General features: G+C 37.5%; 1 protein-coding gene across 16 annotated transcripts in view; it reads left to right on the forward strand.

Annotated features, from left to right (window-relative positions):
• The window catches only part of LOC105469857 (neuregulin 3), a 1123162-nt gene that overhangs the window by 484627 nt on the left and 610776 nt on the right, over positions 1 to 27759 (forward strand). The window lies entirely within an intron of this gene.

Here is a 27759-nt window from a genome sequence, read left to right on the forward strand (position 1 = left end):
AAGAGTGCACTTATAGACACTGCAGCTTTAAGACTCCATAGAAGAATCAAATTAACATCTGAAAAATGTTTCTTACCAAGTTTTCACTTCAAGTAATACCCTGGTAATTTGTTTTTCTTTGCAATTGTATATGCATCGGTGATCATAGATATCCACACCCCTTTTCTTCTCTTTATTTGCTCGTCTCATATGACACAGTTATTAAATTAATTATTCGGAATCATGAGGCATGGAAAATTATGACTTTTTTCTATTACTGTTATAAAACTCGATTCCCATGTTGTTTCACTAAGATGATGTAGAGAAATGTATCGTATAGTTACAAACTTAGAACATGCCATGCCGGCGGAAGCTGCCTGGATCCAAGAGCCAGGTTTAGTCCACAGGGAAGATGTATTGCCACACTGAGCAATGGCACAGGTTTGGAAGAACAGATACATGATATGGTAGGAGGGCTCTGTAAAAGTTACCGTATGTCCTGTGTCAGGACAAATAGAACTGTGACCTTTCCTCACCCCTGACATGTGGTGTTCATATATGACTTTGGCAGTGCCACTGCATGCACCCGAGTTGCAAAATTGGCACCCTATTCCTATGCTCTGCAAACCTGGGTTGGGGAAGAAGGGGAGTGGGGATTGTTTCTCTCCACACTTCTCCTCTCTCATATTTTTTTGTGACTGTGCACATATGGACACGAAGCACACAAGTGATATTAAGACCTTAAGGGAAAATCCAGGAATGCACTACTCCTTCAAAGTGTGATGTGCATGCAAGCCCTTTTAGATCCTCAACCATGTTACAGTTACCTTGGTCAATCTAATGAGATTATCATTTGGAAGTGGGCAATGCAATCAATTATGTTTGAATTTGTAATCAATTGAAGAAGAGATGAATCAGAAGCATTGGCTAAAGCAGTGGCTTTCTTTGATGGTGTTTTCCCCGGAGGAAGAATTGGATCAGGTCCCACCACAGTATGCAGGCTGAGATGATTCATCTTTTCCAAAACTGAGACTATCAGGAGAACAAAGTAATTCTTCTTTTCCGTCGTTTGACCATGCTGTATATTTCATTACTTCGTGAGTGTGTTAATTTGCTAGGACTGCTGTAACATAGTGTTACAGACTGGGTGGCGTCACTATGGAAATTTATTTTCTCACAGTCCCGGTCAGAAGTCCAACCTAAAGGTGTCGGCAGAGTTGATTCCTTTTGAGGTCTCTCTCCTTGGCTTATGGACAGTCAAGGAGATGTATCTTATCATGTTTCCTCTGTAGGTGTTTGTGTTTGGAGTTGATTCCTTTTCAGGCCTCTCTCCTTGGCCTGTAGATGGTCAAGGAGATGTATCTTCTCATCATGTTTCCTCTGTAGGTGTGTGTGTTCCAAATTTCCTCTAAGGACATCAGCCATATTAGGTTGGAGCACATCCTCATGACCTTATTTTAACTTCATTACTTCTGTAAAGACCTTTCTCCAAATATGATCACATTCTGAGGAACTGGAGTTTACTTCATGTAGGGATTTTAATTTTTGTAGATAAATTCAGTCCATAACAATGAATCTCATGTCCATAAAAGAAAAATCCTTTCCTTTTATGCATATGCATGTACATCTCTAATTTTTGTAACACACACACAAGCAGATATATATCTATAGTTTAAATGAAATGATGTACATATTTAATAATTTTGGCCTTCTGTCTTCATATTTCTTGCATATTTCAGTACAGACAGCCTGTTATTTAACATAGACTTACAACATAGCTAATCATGACAAAAGACTAGCCTAAGACAAAATTGGAACTCGAGTAGGTTAATAGATGCCTATAAATCTCCTACTAGTGTGTATGAATAAATCACACATCACATGTGCCTGCTATTCATCTCTCAAGCTTTGCTGTGAATAAAAGGCTTACATTTGTTCCTGCATCAGCCACTTCTAAAAATTCCAATGTAGTTATTAATAGTGTGCCATTTTGTACAGCACTCTATTTAAGTAGTATGTTTCAGTCATTCTCCTATTCAACAAATGTTTACTGAGCACCTCCTATCACGAAGATACTGTTGAATAAATACAGAAATGTATTTAAAAATTAAACGGCACAGTGCTTCATAATGTGTTTGCAGTAAGAAAAATACTTCATCGTTAGGAAATTTTAAAAAGCAAAATACTTCAGAGTGACTGACATACTACAAGGAGTATCTTTATGGATACTGGATTTTGTTTCAAGTTAGATAAGATGCCATTTAATAGATCTGAGTGGCAGTGTAAAGGCTTGTGTGTGACCCTAGCTGTTTCAATAGTTTATTTTTATATGTCTCAAAAGATTAGACATTTAAATCTGAAAGAAATTAAAATTATATTTCTTGGATTAAAAAAAAAATTGTAATCCTATAATAAACTGCATCAAATAGTTTTCTATGTTGTGAAAATAGACCATGCTCTGACACGTTTCTGTTTTCTTCTCAAGGAACAATAGGTGCACAATTACCAAACTATTTGTGATAGAAATCCTGAAAGTACATGCTCAAAAAAAAAAAAAAAAAAAAAAGAGAATAATGATCTCAGAAAAGGGAGGTGTTGAAAGTGGGGGACACTTTTGTTTCTTTGTAATTTTGTTATTCCAATTCTTCAAGAAACATTTGTGGTACCAGTACTTAGAAATTATAAAGCAATTTAATTTAAAAAAAAAAAAAAACTTGACAGAAGGATTTTTTTTTTTTTTTTTTTTTTTAAGAGACGGAGTCTCCCTCTGTAACCCGGCTAGAGTGCAGTGGCAGGATCTTGGCTCACTGCAAACTCCGCCTCCTGAGTTCAAGCCATTCTCCTGCCTCAGCCTCCTACCATGCCCGGCTAATTTTTGTATTTTTAGTAGAGATGGGGTTTCACCATGTTAGCCAAGATGGTCTCGATCTCCTGACCTTATGATCCACCCGCCTAGGCCTCCCAAAGTGCTGGGATTACAGGCGTGAGCCACCACGCCTGGCCGGATTTTTAAAGAACAAGACATAGAGAAAATAGATTTTTCCTAAATTCAAAATATAATGTGTATCTATCTATATATATGTATGTGTGTGTATGTATATATTTATTTTTCTGAGAGGAAGGCTTGCTCTGTCATTCAGGTTGGAGTACAGTGGTGTGATCTTGGATCATTGCAACCTCAATCTCCTGAGCTCAGGCCATTTTCCCTACACAGCCTCCTGAGTAGCTGGGACTACAGGCACTCACCACCATGCACAGATAATTTCTGTATTTTTTTATTTTTTATTTTTTTTTGTAGAGATGGGGCCTCACTAGGTTGTCCAGGCTGGTCCCCAACTCCTGGCCTCAAGTGATTCTCCTGCCTCGGCTTCCTAAAATGTTGGGATTACAGGTGTGAGTTACTATAGCCAGCCTCAAAATATAAATCCACAGACCATCCACAGGCTAATTAGTGAAAACACATTGTGGTATATTGTGGGACTGAATATAGAACAAGGATTGATTCATAAACCAGAGGAAAATGGGGGAACAATTTTTCAATTAATGATTGACTATCAGGTAAATAGTATCAGAAGTGTATATTGACCCCTCTTTCTATACCAAAAGTATACTAATGATTTCAAAAGTTAATGTAATAAACAAATAAAGCCTAAGGAAAATAATAAATAAAATTACGTATTCATGTATGTCAGCAATTGTAAGGACCTCGTGAGCAAATAAAAGCAATGGAAGGCAAAAATTAACAACTTTGACACAGCGTTGTTTTTTATCTGAATATCATAAATCAGAAACAAAATTAAAAGACAAGCTATGAGGAAACCGAATAACAAAGAGGGCAAAGAATTAAAACCCCAAAGAAGTCACGTAGATCAAGGGGTAACATTAAAATAAAATCTCAATAGGGAAATGGACAAAGGGGAAGAACATAATCTTCCTAAAGAGAAATACAGATAAGCAGCAAACAAATATTCTCAGCCTCACAGAGAAATGCAAATTAGGTATTTTTTTCCCTATCCTTTATTTAAAGATTTTTAAAAGTGACTACTGTACCCAGTTTGGCAAGGGGGCTGTGAAAACACGTGTCCTCAAATGCTACTTGAGGGAATGCAGTTTGTTAAATATATTTTTTGTAGGTAATATTTTAGTATGTTTTAAAAGCCTTAGAGTGTTTCTTTTCTTTCTTTCTTTTTTTTTTTTTTTTTTTTTTTTTTTTTTTGAGATGGAGTCTCCTCTGTCGCCCAGGCTGGAGTGCAGTGGCGCCATCTCGGCTCACTGCAAGCTCCACCTCCTGGGTTCACGCCATTCTCCTGCCTCAGCCTCCCGAGTAGCTGGGACTACAGGCACCTGCCACCATGCCCAGCAAATTTTTTTGTATTTTTTTAGTAGAGACAGGGTTTCACTGTGTTAGCCAGGATGGTCTCAACCTCCTGACCTCATGATCCGCCCGCCTCGGCCTCCCAGAGTGCTGGGATTACAGGCATAAGTGTCCAACCCACATACATGCTTGTGAAGATTTATTTGTAGGGATGCTCACCACATTTTTATCTGTAATAGCAAAAATTTTTAACAAGTCTGAAATTATGAATTTAAATGTCTATATAAATTAGAATATGTTTGTACATTGGATGAATTTTCATAGTATTTTGAGGATATCCAATGGTCACTATGTGATGTTAGGTATAAAAATTTAATATGAAATTGCAAACTTGAACATGCAGTAGAATCCTAATTCTGGAAAAAAAAAAAAAACTAAAAAGGTAGGTAGTTTACAACTATTTGCTTCTTTCAACTTTGTGAATTTTCTAAGGTCTCTATATTACATAAATGAAATATAAATGAAATATATGTAATATATATTTCATTTATGTGACACCTGGTTAAGACAGTTGACTCCTGCCTCTAGTCTTTCCATTAAGAAATATGGATAGTGTCCCTGTCTCTGTAAAATCATTGTAATTCACTATTATTAAGCTGATAAGAGAACTTCAAGTGCTTTCAGATTAAGCACTACTAAGTCTATTTGAATGTGTCTGCTCCTTCTTTTATTAATAATGCATTGGTACTTTTTATAATAATTCTCATGTTGAAGTCATGTTCTGAAAACATTAAAAACATTGGATTTAATAAAAGATAAATACACCCTATAGAAACGAAGCTGGATAAAGAAGGAAAACAAGTCACCAGAAACACTTTGAATCAAAATATTCTGAATAAAATCAGAATATTCTATGATCTTTTCATTTTTATGCCATTTCTAGAAATTTAAAAAATTTTGACAATGGTGCTATGTATAATATGTTGCACTAGAGTGAAAAGAGGTAGCCATTGTAATAGAAGAGATTGCTACTACACATTTGAATGGACCAAATGTGTTTTAAGGCCGAATTCAAGTAAAAAGGATGTGTCTCTTCTGAATTGAAGCTCATTAAATGTTTCACCAGCCTTCCTTCAAAAATGGATTTTCAAAACTTTGGAAAAGATAGCATTTGAGCAGAATTTGACCTGTACTGACCATTTTGGAAATCAACCAAGCAATTCACTTGAAGATATTTGAAGCACTTGAAATATGGAATTGCTGGAAAAAGAATAAGGCAGCCCAATAGCAACCATTGCCCAGGGTGATACTTTGGTAACAGGACTGATGGCCTGTGTCACAATCTGACATGCTGATAGGAGTTGGGGAGTGAGGGCAGCCATTGAGAAAGGGGAAGGGAACCCTAAGAGCAGTGTTTTCTCCCTATTGTGACTGGCTCTCTCTGAGTCGGTTTTGAAATAAAAGCTTCCATTTTTAAGAGAATTGATTGGTCATTGTGTAACGACATTTCTACAATATAATAGGACCATCCCAGTTAATGCTTTCCTCTGTCACTTTGGAGGTCCATTAGCTCTTCCATTCAGTGAGGGTCCTCTTTATCAAATGGTTCTCCAGTAAGTGCTCTGAGAGCAGCAGCTAATGATTCCCTGTGGTTGGAGCAAGTCAGAATGAAAATGGAGTTTTGGCACACATCCCTGAACTCCATCAACAGGAGGGAATGAAGGCTAAAATGTCTATAAATCCAGGCCAGGCTGCAGAGTCCCTGCAGAATGGTGTTAATTACAAGGTGAAGAACCTTAGAAGAATTTTCAAGTTCATCAAAGAAATGTTCAGGAGAATGTTTGCCATAGCCCAGACATAATTTAAGTAATTTGCAATAGCCATATTGATAACAGGTGGTCTACCGATTGCTTTTGACAAGAGGAAATGAACAAAGTAATGATTCTTCTTCTCTGTGGACATAGTTTGTCATGATAGTCTTATAAACTCAGCAAGCAAGCAAACAAACAACACAATGAACATAATTATGTAATTCCATAACACTTAAGCAGTGGTTTGCCTCTTCTAGTTCGACCTCTTTGTATTTCAGACCAGCTGGTATACTTAAAATTAGTTGGCAGTTAGTACATTGTTTTGGATATGGATATTTAAGTATCATGGAAAAAAATGAAAAAGCACATTCAACCAATGCATCATTTAGTTATTAGCCAAAGATTACTTTATTTTAATGTTTTCTTCTGTGATTGGGATTTAGTTATTAGCCAAAGATTACCTTATTTTAACGTTTTCTTCTGTGATAGTGGCTCTAGCTGACGCAGGAAATGGTGTTTTTTAAGGAGATCATTATGATTTGGGTTTGCTTTTGTATCCAAGAATTGACACCAATATGTTTATGTAAAATACCTTTCCTGTGTGAGTTGGGGTAAGACGTACAGGAGGCAAATGTGAGTGTTCAAAGCTGAGAGACCTGAGTTCAAAGTTCTGCTCAGCTTTCTGCTGACTATGATTTTTTGCAAGTCGTTTAATCAGACCTTCAATACTTAATTTTTTTAAGATAGTCTAATAGTTGCCCCAAAAGGTTGATGCAAGAATTGAAAGCAACATATAGAAAACTATGAATGTGAAATAGATACTATGTGTATATATATGATAGCTCTTTCCTCTCTCCTTTATGGTCATATTGAAGCCAAGGAAAAGCATGCTTTTTCTTGCAAGAATCTTGTGAGAGAAATTGTATCAGTATCATCTGCCTTATTTAATTAACAGGAGACTTCAGTTTAAATGTGGGGTGGGGCATGTCAGAGAATTCATGTCTACTGTATATTCTCAGGACTCAGAATTCCTATTGCTAATTTTAATACTTTGACAAATTAGCAATTTTCTATTATTTGTTACATTCTGCAAGCATTTCTTGATATTTCCCAGATTTCTTTTCTTAATGACTCTTCATAGGTTTAGAGGAAATATTTAAGCATGTATATGTATAATGTACATATAAAATAAGCATGTTTATGTATACATATTTTCCTTTCCTACTTAATGTAACGGGCCATAATTGTGTCAATAACGTGAAATTGATGTCGATTTTGCAATTTTGTGACACAATACAATAACCTGTTGACTTTTGTGTGTGTGTGGAAAAGAAAAATACACTTTCATGTGAAAATGTACACACTGAAAATTATAGGTTTTACTTGTGGAAAATATATGATTAAAAAAATGAAGTGATTTACTTTTTTAATTCTTTCCCAAAATAGTTTTCTGAAAGTTTGGCTATCTGTATGCTTCAGTGTTTAAAATATGTAGGCACTAAAATTCTTAACGGCATAAAATAAAAATCATCTGATTTATGAAAGCCTACAGAAAATGATAAAAAAAGGAATATTTTTAAATGCAGGATATGTTAGCGGCGAATATGGAACCCAAGATAAGCAAGGCATGTTCGACTCTACCTAGACAGTGTCAGATCTCTGGCAATTAGTACATTGCTTTGGATATGTAGCTTTTAGCTGCTCTCCTTTGTAAGGTTTAAGACCAGGCTTGTTTATGTATAACTATTCAATCTCATACATGCATGCAGACATGCACACACTCTTTTTGTTTGCTCCCACGATGATTTATTTACCAGCTGTAAAATGAGGATGATGATAACTGTCCTTCCTGGCAGTCATTGGACCATAATATATGTCAATGTCAATTGGAAGTTGTAAAATGCTACATAAATGCAAGGTATTGTAGCTATGCAAAGCCTAAAATTACCTAATTGATTTTGGTCTGTCCCTTATCGCTTATAATGAGAGTACTAGCAGCTAAAACACCTTGAAAATTACTGGAGTGTTTTTATAGCCAATAGACTCCAGAATTTATATAGCATTTAGAACTTTATCAAACTTTCTTTGTACTAGTCTGATTATTTAAAGAAGATCTCATTATGTAATAATGTCTTTAAAGTATTTAATTTTAAATAGATAAATAAAAATATTTTTAGAAGATAAATTTTTTAGAAGATAAATAAAAATATTTTTTTTCCTTGCAGACTCTTTAAAACGTGCTGTCTTTTTGTCTTCTGTTTTTCTTAATAATTCTTATTTGGTCTGGCTGGTTGGATTCAATTCTCCACTGCTACTAGAAGACAAATTATACATATTCTTGAACTGGACGTGGTGGCTCACGCTTGTAATCCCAGAACTTAGGAGGCTGAGTTGGACAGATCACCTGATATCAGGAGTTCAAGACCAGCCTGGCCAATGTGGCAAAACCCAGTCTCTACTAAAAATACAAAATATTAGCCAGGTGTGGTGGTGCATGCCTGTAATCCCAGCTACTTGGGAAGCTGAGGCACGAGAATCACTTGAACCCAGAAGGTGGAGGTTGCAAGGTTGCAGTGAGCCGAGATCATGCCACTGCACTCCAGCCTGGGTAACAGAGTGAGACTCCATCTCAAAAAAAAAAAAAAAAAAAGTAAATAAATAAATAAATTGTACATATTCTCTGTGATTCAATTTTCTTATCTGTTAATGGGAAAAACAGTATTATTACTTCCCAGGATTATTTGAGGCTTGATATAGGTAAAGTTGAGGTGCCTGGTGTTGAGTAAACACAGGGAATTTGGAGTAAGTGCAGTATAATATAGTAAGTTACAGGTGTTGTTATTTTACTTCCACAGCTTTGTTGACAGGTCAACGTACTTGTGTCAGAACTCCTTGGTAGATACTCACAGTCTCCCAGCACAGTGAGCCTTGTGCATAGAGTTCAATTTAGATCCACTAATGGGAATAAAAGAAAACAGGCACAGATACATTATTTAAAAACACAGTAATACCAGATTGTACACAAGAACACGTTTTAGAATCAAGGATCATTGTAATTATTCAGGTAGTAAACTTAAAAGATAAGCAGAAATAGGAGGCCACCTTTTGTTAGGGAAATGCTCCCTTTTAACAGTTTCTGAAGAAAAAACATGGGAAAAACACTCCTTACCACCTACTGTTTAGGCCATTCCTGCTATTGACCCTTCAGATGTGTCCTCGACAGCTCCCTTTGGAGCTGCCTCACTGGGCACCTGCTTCCTGCATGAGAAGTTCCCTATCTTGTGAGGGATGGAACAGTCTGGAAGCTTCCCCCATGCAGACAGAGAGAGGATTATGCAATATTTTGTATCCCAGATAAAATTATATAGTTTAAGTGGATTATGGATTGTTTCACCAAATTAAAAATTAAGAACATATCCATAAATATTATTTTAGCCAGAGATGATCTATCAGTACAAATGTAAACAGTAACCGTGGTACCACAGGCCCTGCCGTGCAAGCTTCTTGGGTAAATATTTCAATAAAACCTTCTCAAAACAGGATGAAGATGGCTCAGCTGTTCTGTGGACTCTGCTGAGGCAGTGAGGGAATTCGCCGTGTCCCTCAGTGGTCTGCCCATCTCTGGGGCTACTGAAAGTATTCTTGCTCCAGCCTGAGTTTCACAGCATCAGGCAGCACTTCTGGGTTCCTGAGCATGCGATTTCTTTCCAATTCACTTTGGTCTGAGCATCCTTGAAAAACCTAAACGATGGTTTAAGGGCCAGATCACAATTTTTATGCATAAACCAAAATGTCAGTGTTTGTGTACCAGACTAGGCAGGCTGACACCAGGTTCTACATGCTCTGCCTCCCCACTAAATTCTTTCTTTTATTGTCCCAGTGGTTCAGGAATTCAAACTGCTTGAAAATAAGACACTTAAATTCTGGCTTTATGTACTCTACTTATTTTTAGAGATAGGTTCTTCTTCTATTGCTGAGAAAGGAGTGCAGTGGTACAGTCATGGCTCACTGCAGCCTCGACCTGTTGGGCTCAAGTGTCCTCTTCCTCAGCCTCCCAAGTCACTGGGATGACAAGTGCACACCACCATGCCTGGCTAATTTTTTTAATGTTTTTTTACTGGTGGGATCTCAGTATGTGGCCCAGGCTGGTCACAAGCTCCTGGCCTCAAGTGATCCTTCTGCCTTGGCTTCCCAAACTGCTGGGATTATAGGTGTGAGCCACTGTGCCTGGCTTAGCTCCCAAAACTGTTCAGGCATAGTGGGAAATGTTAATAACTTTCTCTGTCAAATAAGCATAATCCAAGGATGTTCCATGATGAGTATGACATATACTTGACCTAATTATAATTTGATGATGCTCAAATTCATAGAAAAACAAGACTGTCATATACTTTGTGGATTTTTCTTAATGTAACTTTCACCAGAATGTACAGCCTCTGTATTGTTATCCCCACTTTGCAGAAATTAGCTGAGAGTTTCCTGAGTCACTAAGTCCTAGCAGGCTTTGGATGAGAATGAATAGGAGAGTTCCTTGACATATGACAGGGGTGTGGCTTGCCTGTTTGGTGGCCTCACAGCTGAAACCCCTGAAGGAAGGAGGAGCATGCAGACAGGCAATGCAGAGGCTGGGGCAAGTGCTCTGGCTCCACAGTACTGTCTAGAGGTGGATGCCTATGCCTGCAGCCCTCCACATTACAAAGCTCTTTTAGTTTTGCCGTCTACAGATGGCTTGAATGTTAATCAGCTCAGTAGACCCTCTGCTTTATCGCAAGGGCAGGGGGCCAGTGTGACAGCTTTGTGTATCCCAAGCGTTTGCCCAGTGGCCCAGAAGAATTGGATCACATGCGGGCTGGAAGGATGACTGCAGGGTTTTGCTGAGTGGTGGAGTTGGCTCTCAGCAAGATGGATGGGGAATTGAAAGTGGGGATGGAGTGGGAAGGTGATCTTCCCCTGAAGTGGGGCTGCCCAGCGGCCAGAATCCTCCAACCACCCCCTGCTGAACTCCCCTTGGCATCCAGACATCCCTCCTCTTCTCTTTCTCTGCCATGTCGTTCTGCCATTGGTGGTCTGCTATTCTGCTCTAGAGCTTGTGATTCAGGGTTTATGTGGGGGCAGGATAGGGGAATGGAGAACCAAAAGGCAACTGTTTGGGCATGAAAACAGAAATGCCTATTCTCATTCAGGGATGTGGGTATCTAGGCTTAAAGGTGGGGCCTTTACCAGGGAACCACCCTCTTCAACTCAGTAATTTCCCATGTCCTGTCCATATCAATAAGGTGAAAGAGAGGGCCCTAGAATCCGTTCTTTTCACTGTACCCCAACTCTGTGTCAGTGCATGCTAACATCCGACTACTCTTTTATTTAGTTGCCTTTGTCTGCCTATTACTTGAGAAAACTAAAAAATTGACAGAAGGGCGAAGCATTCCTTGTTTTATAGAAAAAAAAAAAAAAAAAAAGACAAAGACCGTGTTTCCAAAGTTTATCTCGGAGTAAATCTCTAAAAGTATGTTTTTTTTTTTTTTGTTTTTTGTTTTTTGTTCGTTTTTTTTTGGTTTTTTTTAAATGCTCACAGCGATTCTGGTGGTTTTATGAATATCAGGAAAATATTTCTACTAGAGGCAACTTAAAACAAAATGCACCTTACACACACACACAGACACACATGTTCACACACATGCATATATACACAGTCTATTTACTAGGTATCTGGCATCATGCAGGACACTGAAGTTCAGTGGCAAATGAGACCAAAAGCTCCTTCCTGTCAATAACTTGCTGTATGAGCACTAGGAAGCCAACAGATTCTGATGTGAAAGGGACCACAAAGGGCAGATCCTGGCCATACTGGGCAGTGAAGCTCATACTTGAGATAATAGGGAAATGCATTCTAGGCTGATAAACTGAGGGAAAGTATCTACCTCAAGTATATAAAATCCTTCATGCAAGTTCTATCAGATGAGAAATTAAGGATAAAATGAAAAGAATAAAAAAGATGAGAGCATTACACCTGGTTTGGGGAATATGTTTTTAGAAATATACATGCCATATGTGAGTGCTATAGAATGGCACTTTTTGTTCTATTTTATGTACACTCAGAAGTAAATGGCAATTTAATACATTCTTTTATCATTCTGCCAATGTTTATTAAGCGTTTTCAATGTTCTGAGTCCACTGTAAAGTGGTAAGAATATAGTGATAAATGTTCTCAGAAAAACTCATAAGAGGGGGGTTGAGATGGATATTTTCTAGTTCAATTCAATATGACAAGTTCTGTGATAGATATGAGCTGTGCTCATTGTCTCAGTCTGTTTTGTGTTGCTGTAAAGGAATACATGAGGCTGGGTAATTTATAAAGAAAAAAAAGGTTCCTTTGGCTCAGGATTCTGATGGTTGGGAGGTTCAGGATTGGGCCTTGGCATTTGGTGAAGGTCTCAGGTTCTCCTGGAGGGAGGTGAAGGGGAGCAGTGTGTGCAGAGATCACACAAGGAAAGACGGAGGCAGTGGTGAGGTGCCAGGCTCTTTTCAACACACAGTTCTCTTGGGAACTAAAGAGTGAGAGCTCACTCTCCTCTGCGGGAAGGCATCAATCTATTAATGAGAGATCTGCTCTAGTGACCTCCCAATAGGCCCCTCCTCCCAACACTCCCACACTTGGGATCAAATTTCAACATGAGATTATGTGGGGACAAACAAACCATATCCAAATCCTAAAACTCACATGTGCATAGAAGATTCCAAAAATCAATGCTCATGAAGCCAGGGAGTACTTCGGAGAGGAGGTAACACATTAAGCTGCATTCGGAAAGATAAGAGCCCTTTTATTTCTCCTTTGGAAACCTACTCTTGCTGACCAACAAAGGCGTGAAGAGTTGAGCTGCTATTGGAGAAGTTTCTCTTTAAATCCAAGGGGGAGGGAAATTTCAAAATTACTTTAGATGCAATTAGAAGTAATCAGCTTCATATCATAAATTTTTGATGCAATTGGTCCCTTCCTTTCTGAATTATTTTTTCTCTCATGTCCAGATGGTTCTCATAAACATATCAGAAGATGATGACATTTTTAATTTCTTTCACTCAAGCTCTGAATTTGTCTGAATGGAAAGTATAGAGAATAGTATGATTCTTCAAGCCTAACAAGCATATCACACTGGTTAAATTATGAAATCAAGATTTTTTAAATTCAAAATTAATGTATAACTTCTATCTACATATATGAGATATTTGCAAAGATGATTTTATAGTTCCAGTCAAACATTAATTGTATTAACATTTTATTATTCATGTATTTATTTATTTTGAGAGTCTTGCTCTGTTGCCCAGGCCAGAGTGCGGTGGGGCATGGCTCACTGCAACCTCCATCTCCCTGGGTCAAGCAATTCTCCTGCCTCAGCCTCCTGAGTAGCTGAGATTACAGGCATGAACCACCACATTCAGCTAATTTTAGTATTTTTAGTAGAGGCGGGGTTTCGCCGTGTTGGCCAGGCTGGTCTCAAACTCCAGGCCTCAAGTGATCCACTCACCTTGGCCTCCCAAAATGCTGGGATTACAGGCGTGAGCCACCGCACCTGGACTGTATTAACATTTTAGATGTAGGAAATGATTTTTCAGTTCTAAAATTTTCCTCAAGAATTAAACATATCCATTCAAGGCTGCATTGATCCCTGATCATTGTTGAATAATGAAAGTTTAGGGATACTTACCGGCACATTCAAGTGGAAATGTTCTACATTTTCCTGGGTAGTATTTCTTTTCTCTAACTGAGCTGCTGCGAGGCTCCCATAGGGTGAAAGTAAGATAACTGTAAAGGATGTACCTTGCTATGGGTCTGGCAGCAGGTTACCGTATTGACACATATAGCAACACATACATACAGCAGAGATCAGAGAAAGAAAGTCCGTAAGAGTTCCTAAAACAGGGTGGCTTTCTAGTTTCTCAAATACTACTTTCTGATTTAAACAAATCCAAGATACAGTTATAGCTAACATCAGAGAAAGGAGTTATTAATTCAGCAGTAGAACATTAAACAAACAGACCCCAGGCTTAGGGGCAGTAGGGATGCTTGGAGATGCAGATGTGGAGAGACAAAGGCAATGCCAAGAGGCCAGTATGCTCAGAGCCTGGCCTCCCTGGAGTCCTCTGACAGCGGCTGAATCCCAATGACCCTGTGCTCCTGAAGGGCAGAAATTCAATTAGGAACTCTCAGCTTTCAGCTTTGAGGCTCAGGCTAGTATATCAGTGGGTAGCTCCACTGCTGGAGGAAACATATTCTACAGCAATTATGAAATAGAAGCTAATAATAGGACAAGGGAGAGTGAAAAACATGAGGTTGGAAAGAATTGGCAGAAAAGATGAGCTGATAAAGCATCTACTTTAAATAAGGTCATGATTTTGCCACAGTTTGGGGTGTTCTCCTGTGCTAATTTATAGTCACAATCAAAGTCACATGGAAGCCTTATTTTCTTTGACAAGGTTTTATTTTCAGTGCACTAGAAAGCTCTTTCCTTTCTGCCTGGGTTAACATATGTGAAAGAAATAGTGATTATTTTAATGATATTAAATAGTAGCTTTGATCTCTTCCCCCTACAAGCTAACCAAAACATTATCTGGATGTATGAAATGATTCGTTTGTGAACAAAACCTCTATATCTATTATAATGTTTCTGTTCATCTACCTGACTCTCCCACTAGACTTTGAGTTCATCTGTGCTTCCGGAACCTACCACCTACTCAGTGAAGATAAACTGAATCAATGAAAAATACGCTAAATACCTACCACCCTCATTTTTTAGAGGACAAATTTGAGGTGTTAAAGAGGAGACAGAAATGTTAATATCAATCTTCTATTTCAAACCTACTAAGCCCAAGGCAGAAGCTTACACCCTTTCTACACTGCTTCATAATTGCCTGCCTTGTGTTCATGTTAAAATATGCAAAGGAATGTTGTATCCACATTTGATACATGACAAGAAGGAGGCTCCCAGAGGGAAGGTCGCTTCCTCAAAGACGCCCACCAGTAAGTAAGAGGACTGATCACCAGTCTCAGTTCTGCCTGACTATAAAGCTCTCGATCCTCCAATCTTGTCAAATTTGCTTTATTATAAGAATCTCCAAAGGCCATGGTTAAAAATACAGATTCTTAATATCTTCCTCTGAAGATTCTAATTTAGGTATCATCAGCTGGGACCCAATAATCATGCATTCATTATTGAGACCAATTTGGAAAACAGTGAATAATAGTAATGTTTGTCAAACTCTAGTGAGTGTGTATGAATCCTGTGGGGATCAACTGCAGATTAAGGTACAGTGGTAGGTCTGGGGCAGGGCCTGGGATTCTGTGTTTCCAATAAGGTTGCAGGTGATGCCTGTGCTGCGGGTCCACAGCCACACTTGGAGCAGTGAGGAACTAAGCCTTGCTGCTCAGCTCACAATAGCACCCTTATTCCCACCCCAGGGGTCCTTTCGTAATTCTGCCACTACCGTACACCCTCCAGCTCCAACTGTGCAGCCCGGCAGTTATGCCAGAGCAAGCTTTCCTGCATACCCTTGCAAGTGTGTTTGTGAAGCTTATGGAAACCTCTGTTTATCTGTATTAGTTACCCTGCTAGTTCACATGCCTACCAAATAAGAATCTCTGGGTACTTGCAACACAACTTCATCCCATGCCCATCTCATCCACGATGGTTTTATAAGCCAATTGTTTCCATAGGTTTCTGTTATAACAGGGAGATTTTATAGATCACATTTGCTATTTGCAGGTTTAGGCTGGACAACTGGTATTTTTCCCAAACTGTAGAACTTTTAAGTTGGCGGAAAAATGTTCTCTGCAGCATTCAGATAAATGAATGAAGAAGCACTTATTAGAGGTTGCGAATCATCACACCTCTTCAGGACTTAGGTTCATCTACGATAACTCACCAGAGTCTTTAAAAAATTACTGATTTTTTTATAACTAGGAAAGCTGTGATGTGTAAACATGACAAAACGCTAAGTGAATTTCACAATGGAACACGGACTTTTCAAAGGGACAATTCTGATTAGTGAAATCTGTTCTAAACCTCAGTTTTTCTGATTCCTAGCAGGGTGACCCTTGGTAATATCTTAGCTCCAGTGGACCGTAATCTCTTCATTGTGAAATGGCGTGATTGAACATAATTCCTAGCTCTCCTCAAATTCTAAATTCAGATGAAGAAACAAGGTGATCCTTCGCAATTTCATCTGCTTCAGTATATGCGTTTATGGCATTTCTATCAAAGAAAAGTGGAGACATTTCAGAAAGAGCAAGTATTTGCTGAGAAAACATAGCTGTTCTATGTTTTGAAGCACAAAAGATAAAATGCCAAATTAAGAAGGGTGTGACTGTCAGGAGAAGGACAGCACAAAGAAAACCTGTTAGTCCTTCATGCCAGTGCCTCACAGACTGGCGTGTCTATGTACTCACCGGGGCAGCTTTTAAAAATTCACATTCTGTTTCAGTAGGTCTGGGGTGGGGCTCAAACTCTGTGTTTCTAACAAGGCTCTGGGTGCCAGGGGGTATCGCTGAACGTGGGCCTGTCCTTGTCTAGTAAGGCTTTACACCGGCGCTCTTCCACCTTAGCTGCAAAGTTGAACTGCCCAGATTCAACATTCAGATAGCAGACCACATGCAGAGCAAACAAATTTGGATCTCTGTAAGTGGGACTAGGGCATGTGTGTTTTAAAGCTGCCTAAGTGATTTCCATTGGCAGCCCAGGTTGAGAATCCCTGCTCTACCTTTCTGCCACAGGCCTCCACTGGGGCTTCCCAAGTCCTTAAAACTTTGGGTTTCGGTTATTTATGAACACATTTATCACAATGGTAGAACACAAAATAGGTATTTCACCCTCACTTTACCATAAGCAGTAGAGTGAAACCGACTGTGCCAAGAGATCATGCTGTTTATCTGGTGGGGTCTTTTACACACTCACAGAATTTTCCAGAGGTGGTCCTTATGAAGGAGACTGACTTTTTATTCTGCTCCCCAAGCACCAATGCTACCACTAACACCGCTTGTGGCATATTTCCCCATGGCTACATGGGTCTCCGTAAGTGTCACCTTCAAGTTACCTGTTACCGTGCTGGTCACCGTACCCAAGTTTAGTGAAGTTTTCCGTGGCTGCATGTTGACAAGCTTTCTGATCATCTTTCCCTTTTCCTTCTCATACTCGCTCTTTCCATTCTGCCTCTTCCTTCTATGAATATTCATTGAGTGCCTGCTCTCTGTCTAGCCTATGCTAGGTGCTTCATTGCAGTCTGTACATGGATGAAGTACTTATCTTCTACTGCTTCTTTGGAATTGAATACTAAAAGTGAAATTACTTGGTTCAGGAACATGAATATGTTCACGACTCTTGACCCAAATCCATCTTGCCTGCATTCAGTAAGCTTCTATTTGCTGATTGAATCTATGTAAGCTTGCCCCTCCTTATTATTTAATGCCTATGTCTTTGATTAATGTGTATTCTTTGTATTCTTTATTTGGCTATAAGGTGAATTTAAATTTTATTTTTATTTTAATAGTGAATGTTCTAAAGGCAGTGAGAAACCAGTAAAGAGTATTAAACCATCGAATAACTTGCTCATTTTATGCACGTGTCATATATTTTCATCTTCAGAAGCTACCAGTTCATTCTCTATATAGGCAGGGACAACAAGGATGCCTCACAGCAAGTATTCTTTGATTAAACCAGAGCCTCTTAGCTTTGCAAATATGAGACATACATGCATCATGGTCCTGCAGGATGAGGGTAAGTAATCTGAGAGAAAGAGAGAGAGAGAGGTGTGTGTGTGTGCGTGTGTGTATGTGCACATGTGTGAGTTCATCAGCCTGCCCGACAAGGGATAACGTAACATAATACTCAAGTTCTGGCAGGGTTGAGACCAAGACTCTAAACCGTGTCCTTCTGAATTCAAAGTCAACAGGACTTGAGAAGAGCAGTGACTTGATTGAGATCAATGGCAAGAAGGGACACCAAGAGCACAAAGGGAAGCTGACCAGGAGACCAGGAAAGAGTCAGATGGTGACCCAGGCTTAAATCTAAACCTAGAGAACAGTCACGCTGCTTCTGTATCATCACATGGTAAAAGTGAATCAGGCTTTCCTGGCTTCCCTGCTTTGGGCTTTTGAGCATGTGTAATATAATCCTAGGAGGCTGGGATTTCTGCAAGTAAAGCTTACATATCAGGTTCTATTGGGATTTCTGGAGGATTACCACTTCTCTCACTGGTGCCACCTTGTGGCAAATGCTACAGTAACAACACTTGCTGTAGTGTAGCTGATAGATTCAGCCACATTTTTTTTACTAGGCGTTTGGGCTAGGAAGTGAAAACAAATCTAATATCTGGATAATCAGTGAAGGGGAAATCTTGAGCTTTCAGTCACTAAGGGTAGGTGGAGGTTTTAGAACTCTCTTAAATTATGGATACAGGATCATTTCGTTTTTTCTTACTTGTTCAGGGAGATCTGCATAGTTGCAGGGGAGAGAATGAATTGGAGGAGTTTCTACCTAAATGTTAAACTTCCTTCACACTCCCCAACATCAACCTGGAAAAATTACAGAGGGAAAGCATTAAGACATGGAAAATATTCTGAGAAACTCCAGTGAAACAGTTCTGTGGGAGACAGGAACTGCTGTGAACTTGGAGTATGTGTGATTTGAAACCTAGAACAGGAGGCAGCTCTTGGGGCTCTGGAGCTCTGGCTCTAAGCCAGCAAAGACTGGTCCACTTTTACCATGTGGCAATGCAGAAGCAGCTGGGTTGTTCTCCAATTTGTAGATTTAAGCCTGGACCCCTGTAACATAGGGAAAGAGCTAATAGAACCAACCTTCCTTCCCTCCTTCCTTCCTTCCTTCCTTCCTTCCTTCCTTCCTTCCTTCCTTCCTTCCTTCCTTCCTTCCTTCTTTCCCTCCCTCCCTCCCTCCCTCCCTCCCTCCCTCCCTCCCTCACTCCTTCTTTCCTTCATTCCTTCCCTCTTTTTTTTTTTTTTTTTTTTGACAGAGTTTCACTCTGTTGACCAGGCTGGAGCGGAGTGGCACGATCTCGGCTCACTGCAACCTCCGCCTCCTGGGTTCAAACGATTCTCCTGTTGCAGCCTCCCAAGTAGCTGGGATTACAGGTGCATGCCACCACACCTGGCTAATTTTTGTATTTTTAGTAGAGATGGGGTTTCATCATATTGGTCAGGCTGGTCTCAAACTCCTGATCTCAGGTGATCCACCTGCCTCGGCCTCCCAAAGTGCTGGGATTATAGGCATGAGCTACTGTGCCTGGCCACTGATAGAATTTTCTCTTGCTTCTCCCCTTCTGTGGCCTGGTGTGCTATATTACTCACACCAGGGAGGCTCAGGCTACAAGGATAAGGCCCCTAGAAGATCTGAGTAGTATTCCTGGATGGGGAGCAGAGGGGACAGAGATGGGGACTAATTAGGCTCAGGTAGCCATTTCCCCATCCTTCCTTCTCCAAATCCTGATAAGTGATGGACTGCACCCAAAGGAGTGTTTCTTCCTCATGATGTTCCCTCTGGGAGACTGAGCATGAATCCTGGGCCTAAGGAATGGTTTGGTAGTGTGGAGAGGGGTTAACTGTGACTTCCTGCCACCTGTGACTCTCACTTCAAGCTCATCCCATTTCTACTCTTAACACCCCAGGAGGACTGCAAGTCTAGGGAAGTCTAACCATGGCTCCTTTTACATTTTAATTGCCTGAAAAATTAGCCAACACTCGGGGGAAATGAACTTCACAGGCCCAAATAATGACAGAGGAGCAGCACTATTTCAAAAGAACATGAATTAGAGAAAATCTTTAGACCAAGAAAAGGAGACAGAGGCAATGATCTAAAGAAGCGAGAATTGAAAGAGAGAATACTAGATAGATTTGAAAAAGATAATCCACAGAAAAGTGGGTGCAATAGTAACAATCTTTGCTTTACTGGACTATTTTGAGGATTAAATGAATTGATATATGTGGTGCATAGGCTATAATGTGTTTAGACATTGAGTATAATAAATATTCACTCTTATGGAATTTTATATTATGATTCAAATATAGAATTTGGGGAAGAAGGACTCCGGTTGAATACATTGAGTGTGAAATTCTAATTGGACATTTGTATCTTTGTATATATGTATATTACATTTGAAGCTCAACGTAAACTGGGCCAGAAGTATAAAACCAGAGATTTGGCATAAACTGTCTCTGACATTGTAGCAGGAGACTTCAAGTAGACTGGAAGCCTTAACAGTGATGTCTGTAGGACATAAAAAAAGGTTTCCTGAAGAAAAGTAGGAAGATTTCAACAAAATGAACAATCCAAAAGAAAAAAAAAAAAGAAGAAAAAGAAAAACAAAAAGCCACAAATTCAACTACTTTTATAATATTTTCCAAAGCGATTTTATAATACTCAATATTAAATTGTGCGAAATAGGAGAGCAAAAGTTTTGTTGCCATTCCTCAATCCTCCTCACCAAGGCTTAACCACAGTTTGTTGGATATTTACCCTCATTTCTTTTTTTATGTCTAAAAAAAGACATGTTTTACTTAGTGTACATGTAGAGCTTTTTACTTATGGCTTCCAGGATCTAACTCATTTCTTAAAATGACTTTGTTATGTTCCACAGATAAAAATACACACTATTTCTAACCATTTCTCTATAGACAAGCAGTTTAGATTTTTTTTTTTTTTTGCAATTACATAGCACTGTGGTAAAACTTTTAAAAATATGTATTACTTTTGATTTATTGGAGCTTATTCACAAAAAAGGTAATTAAATTCCAGTTAACCAGTATTTATAGATTCTATAATCTGCCCAGAAATGTGCTAAATACTATATATACAGCATCGTTGTGAAAGATAAAGGCAGTGAGTATTTTAAGAAGGAAGGAGTGATTAGCAATGTCAAACGCAGCAATCCAGTAGAAATACCCATGGATTTAGCAAGAAGTCAATTGAGAAAATAGTAAGAACTATTTTAATTGTACTATGTGATAAGGTGGCAGACTTCAATTAGTTAAAGGGTCATTAAAGATGGGAAAGTATAGAAATGAGTACAGATTAACACTAAAACAAATTATCTTCATGTATCTATTTGACTGGAAAAACATATTTTTGAGGGACTGTAGTAGAAGTGCACATTGGTATAACAACTTTATAAAACAGTTTGTTATTACCACTAGTCACATTGCACATGTACCTATACTGTAACTAATCACTTCCTCTCCCAGAGAAATTCTTTTTTTTTTTTTTTGAGACGGAGTCTCGCTTTGTCGCCCAGGCTGGAGTGCAGTGGCCGGATCTCAGCTCACTGCAAGCTCCGCCTCCCGGGTTTACGCCATTCTCCTGCCTCAGCCTCCCGAGTAGCTGGGACTACAGGCGCCCACCACCTCGCCCGGCTAGTTTTTTGTATTTTTAGTAGAGACGGGGTTTCACCATATTAGCCAGGATGGTCTCGATCTCCTGACCTCATGATCCGCCCGTCTCGGCCTCCCAAAGTGCTGGGATTACAGGCTTGAGCCACCGCGCCCGGCCAGAGAAATTCTTAATATTAACACTCCAGAAGACATGGACAAGAATTCCTAGAAGAAACATTTGTAGTAATACCTGATGGAAACAGTCAGATTTTCATTAATAGTAGAACGCCAGGCAGATTACATTCGTACAATGGAATGCCATCAGCAATGCTAATACCTACAGGTAACCACATGGATGAACCACAGCAGAATCATATTAAATGCAAAAAGCAAGATTTGTAAGAAGATGCAGTATGACTTCTGTTAGGCAAAGTTAAAAGGCAAGCAGTCAAAATAGGATATTGTAAAATTATAAATAGCAGCAAGGGAACAGTCATCAAAAAAGGCAGGATAATAGTTGGTGTTTGGGGGGAAGGAAGAAGATTCCATGAATTAAAGATGCATAGAGGGCTCCTGAATCCAGTACATTTCGTTTTCCAACACGGTGGCTTTTGTATGTGATGGTGATGTTAATGATGATGATGATAATGATTAAAGATCTTGTTTGAGAATGGTATATGTTGTAATGGAAAATGACAACATTACAGAGATAACAATAACTAACATCTATTGATCCTTTTGTATTCTGGACACTATTCTAAATGCTTATTTAATCCTTATAAAAATCCTTTAAGATAAACATTGCTATTATACCCCGTTTTATAGTAGAAGAAGCTGAAACACACAGAGGTTAAGTAACTTGTCCAAGAGACAGAGCAGGAAGGCGATCAGCCTCCAGAGCTTAGATTCTCAATGCGTACATAATTACCTCTGAAAGGCTGAAAAGCTATTTCATTTGTGCTTTGATTTTTTTTTTTTTTTTTGAGACAGAGTCTTGCTCTGTAGCCCAGGCTGGAGTGCAGTGGCGAGATCTTGACCTCGGCTCACTGCAAGCTCCGCCTCACGGGTTCACGCCATTCTCCTGCCTCAGCCTCCTGAGTAGCTGGGACTACAGGTGCCCGCCACCGCGCCCGGCTAAATTTTTTTGTATTTTTTGTATTTTTTTTTTTTTTAGGAGGGACGGGGTTTCACCGTGGTCTCGATCTCCTAACCTCGTAATCCGCCCGCCTCAGCCTCCCAAAGTGCTGGGATTACAAGCGTGAGCAACCGCGCCCGGCCTGTGCTTTGATTTTTACATCTAGGTAACTTCATAGTTAATATTTTACTCTAATTGTGAGATTTATATCTTAATGAACTTTTCTCATATTTTATTTTATCATTTATGCCTCACGGGTTGGGAGACTTTATGACACTAACTGAGACACCTTTGAGAGTAACATACAATAAACAATACTCTTGGAAAACAAGCATAAACTGGGACTGTCCTGGACAAACTGGAGCACGTGGTCACCTTTCATAGCAAGAAGGTGATAACACAGCAAGGCCACTGCTGATGAATTCTTTCCTTTCTTGTGTTAATGTGTTGCTTATCACATGAGTTTGTGTGTGTGTGTGTGCTTATGAACATTGTCTTTAATTTAGTTTAAACCATATTTGCTCTTCTATGCCATTTCGTATTGCGTTAATTAACTTTACTTTTAGGAGATTTTAATTCCTAGCAGTAAAAGTTCTTTTTCTTCACTGTTACAATTTATCCAAATATAATTTGATAATTTAAAATTTTTAAAAAACACATTTTCCTGTTTTATAATTGTTTTATTTATATTACCTTTATAGAAATACAATTTTATTATGTTTATAAAGTGCACAATGAAAAGAAAAATTTGCAACCCGTGGGATCATTACTATTCATAGCTTTGCCTTCCAGTCTTGGTCAGAAATATTCATCTTTATAATATTTCATTTTATCCTTCTCATATGTAGTATTTCTGTGCATTTATTCAGATGTTTTTATAATACTCCCTTTAGTAGCTTATAGATTTTTATGGACTCATTCAAATCCCTTAATAATTATTTTATCAAGAATCTTCTCGTTGCTTAACCTAGTATGTGATAACCCTGATATATGTGTTTTACAATGATAAAGGAAAGGCACAAATTTTTGTATTTTTATCTTACATCTAGTTACCTTATGTACTAAACATTTCTGTTAGATAGATTTTGAATTGTCTGCCTTTTGCAGGCCTGTAATCCTGCACTATAAGTATAGTGCATCTTTGTTTCATAGACTTTTGTTAATTCTTAAAAAATCCAGTTCTCACATACTATTTTATTGATCCAGCAGTCAAAACCGATATTAAATATGATAAAGCTTATTAAAGGTACCTTTATTGTATATAAGACTGTAAAGTGCTTATCTATGCATTTTATACATAATGCATATGTATAAATATATTTTTATTAGGCATAGACATAAATTTCTGCATAGTCCTTTTTATCAAAACCCATTCAACGGAGTACTTTTATTCTCATTAAGCTATTCATATGGTGTATTAAACTAATAGTTTTGCCCATATAGAAATATTCTTGTATTCATAGGATGAATTTAATCCTACTGCTTAATTGCAACCTCCAATAATGTACTTAAGACTTTAATTTAATATTCATTAGTGAAATTGGCCTGACCTCATTCTTATTAAAGCTTTATTACATTAGATATCACTTGGCTTTTATTTCACAAAATACCTTCAAAAAGGCCTTCATTTATTCCTTACATATTCTGGCAATTTGTCTAACAATGGTATTAAAGTTTGTTTATATTTTAAATGAATTTTCCAATAAATGAATCTACCATATTTGTTTTCAGTAGGGTAATTTTTTGACAGCTTCCCAATTCTCATCTCTGTTAACATTTTTCTTTTCTATAATTCAGGACTGCATTATACATTTATGTAATTTTTTTTCATAACATCAAAATTTGTTTATAGCTTCTCTCTCCTAAGTGTTTAAGGTTTTCTTTCCCCAAATGAGTGTATTTAGTAGGCTGTTACATATACTATCAGAAATTCCATGAATTCATGCGTAAATTTATTTACTTATTTAAACGATTTATGCTTTTCCTTTTACAAAAAAATACATTTTCTTTAGCATTGACTCATTTTTGTGTAATTTTTGGTTAATTAGGTTACATGTTTTGTTTGCTTTTACATTTTTAATAATAAAAGTACTTAACATCATGATTGTTTTGGGTGAGTTATGTATAATTGTTTGTTTGGTGGTTTTATTTAATAGAATTGTTACTACGTTATTATTTATTTTCTCTTCACTCAATTGTTATTTGGTAAAGAGATTAAACATATAAAAGAGGGGATTACTATTTAAAATTATATCTCAAAGTTTATGTCACAGTAATCTGAGATTGTGATCTATAAGCATAGAGACTGCATTTATACATCGCTGCAGCTAAATTTACTGATTTTAGAACAAGGAAGAATTTTCACAATGGTTAAATAAATGATAATTTTTCTAAATGTTTTGTTAAAAACTCAATGTTCACAGATACAAAATTCAAACTCTTACTATTTAATTATCCTGGTTAAATATGTTTCTCATTCTTTTATGTCTTTTTATTTTTATCAAGTGAATGTGTTTATGATAATTTATCTTCTCCTATACTTAAATATTTTAAAAACAATTTTACTGCATCACTAAACATTAATCTGCTATTCCTTTCAAATAAAACCTTTTTGACAGATAATTTTAAATATAATTTTATCACTTTTTAACCTGTCATTATTAATTCACTTAATACCTTAATTCATTATATTAATATTGACAGGCTTATTTAATTTTATTCACATTTGTGTCATCTGATTTTTTTCTCCATTTGAAAAACGTCTTTAGGTTGTTTGGGTTTTTCTTTTTTTCTAAATGTAAAACTTAAAAGTATAAAACTTTATTTTTAAATTTTTCAATTTTCAGCTTTTATTGTAAATTCAGGGGTACATGTGCAGGATGTTACATAGGTAAAAATGTGCCATGGTGGTTTGCTGCACAGATCATCCCATCATCTAGAATGCATTAGCTATTCTTCCTGATCCTCTTGCTCCTCCCAACCCCTACCCTCCAACAGGCCCAAGTGTGTGTTGTTCCCCTTATGTGTCCATGTGTTCTTATTTAGTTCCCACTCATAAGTGAGAACATGCAGTATTTGGTTTTCTGTTTCTGCATTCAGCTGCTAAGGGTAATGGCCCCAAGCTTCACCCATGTCCCTGCAGAGAACATGATCTCATTCCTTTTTATGACTGTGTAGTGTTCCAAGGTGCATATATGCCACATTTTCTTTATATAGTCTATCATTGATGGTCATTTAGGTTGATTCCATGTCTTTGTTATTGTGAGTAGTGATGCAATGAAGATACACATGCATGTGTCTTTATAATAGAAAGATTCATATTCCTTTGGGTATATACCCAGTAATGGGATTGTTGGGTTGAACAGTATTCTGCCTCTAGGTCTTTGAGGAATTGCTACACTGTCTTCCACAATGGTTGAACTAATTTACACTCCAACCAACAGTGTAAAAGGATTCCTTTTTCTCCACAACCTCGCCAGCATCTGTTGTTTTTTGCCTTCTTAACAAAACCATTCTAACTGGTATGAGATGGTATGTCATTGTGATTTGACTAGCATTTCTTTAATGATCAGTGATGTTGAGCTTTTTTCATATGTTTGTTGGCCACATGTGTGTCTTCTTTTGAGAAATGTCTGTTCATGTCCTTTGCCCACATTTTAAAGGGATTATTTTTTTCTTGCTAATTTGTTTAAGTTTTTTATAGATGCTGGATATTAGACCTTTGTCACATGCATACTTTGCAAAGTTTTCTCCTGTTCTGTTTCTGTAGATGGTTTGTTTACTTTGTTGATAGTTTCTTTTGCTGTGCAGAAGCTCTTTAGTTTTTTCATTATATATTTAGATTTATTGACTGTATTTATTATACCTGTTTTCTTATCAGACAATCAAGAATAACAATAATAGCTACAAAGTTCTCTTGGAGGAAAGATATAAAAAATACTTCCTGAACAACTATCGTGCCATTAATATGCAAAGTGTATAGAATGATATTCACTGGTAGACAGGTCTCAAATGATGTGGAACAAGCCCCTTTTCCAAAACATTTATCATAGTTTTTCTTCTTCACTGAGGTTGAATTAGATTAAATGTAATTAAAAATGGAGAGAATCTATATGAAGAATAAGGGGCAATATTTTATAGGTAAGTATATGAAAGTATACGAAATTGGGGATTTTTGCTATAAAGAAGGGATGGTTGCTATAGAGTGTAAATTTATATGATTTTACATACAATTATAGGATACAAATTTTATTTAAAAATACTTAGTAGGGTGTGTTTATAAAATGGATTGTCCTATTGAAAATTGTAAAGGGGCAAGAGGTATAGTGAAAAACAAAAATTTAAAGGCAAAAGCTAAACATAATGTTTTGGATATTAAATCGCATTTCTGCTTCTCATGTTGTCTTAAAATGAGCAGATATTCATTTTTGCAATTGGGAGCATTTGATTGTAAAACTGCTAACTACAAAAAAAAAAAAGATATATAGAGAGTAATACTAGCAAGTGGTAATTCAGTTGAAAGAAAAAAAATCACATCAGTGAAATCATTTTTCCATGAGGGTTTTCCATCAAACATAAATTTTTATATAGTTTAAACACGTTTGTTTACTTTTATTCTTCATTATTCTACCCTCTCTGGTCTAGAATAAGTCTAACATGGGCATTTTTAAAAGGCTATACATATTTAAAGGAAAATGAAAAGGTTAATAACTGTGCAAGCATTGAAACTTTAATTATATAAATTCTCAAGCATGAAAGTGTTCTTTGGCATTTGGCTATATGTACCGTTACTTGTAATGGCTCCTTATTAAAAGTCTTTTTTATGCAAGAGGATAAACAATACAAACATTAACAATAGAATGGCATGGGTTTATTTAGATATTAAACTGTTAATTGTGTATTCATCAAAAATCATAAATCAGAAGAAGTTAAGCTGGAGAATGAAATATTCAGCCTAGGTCTCATTGTCATCATAAATTCTTAATTTTGGTTTAAATTAAGGTAGGGACAAGAGTCTTCATAGAAACATTTTCAACTCTTCTCCTCTTCTTATTTCTTTCTCATTTTCTCTAAAGAAATCTTATTGAACATTTAATCTCAAAGGTCATGAAAAATTGACTCGTATCAAAGATATTTTTAATACTTTCCTTTATAC

The sequence above is a fragment of the Macaca nemestrina genome, chromosome 9 (assembly GCF_043159975.1).
Source record: "Macaca nemestrina isolate mMacNem1 chromosome 9, mMacNem.hap1, whole genome shotgun sequence".
Taxonomy (NCBI): domain Eukaryota; kingdom Metazoa; phylum Chordata; class Mammalia; order Primates; family Cercopithecidae; genus Macaca; species Macaca nemestrina.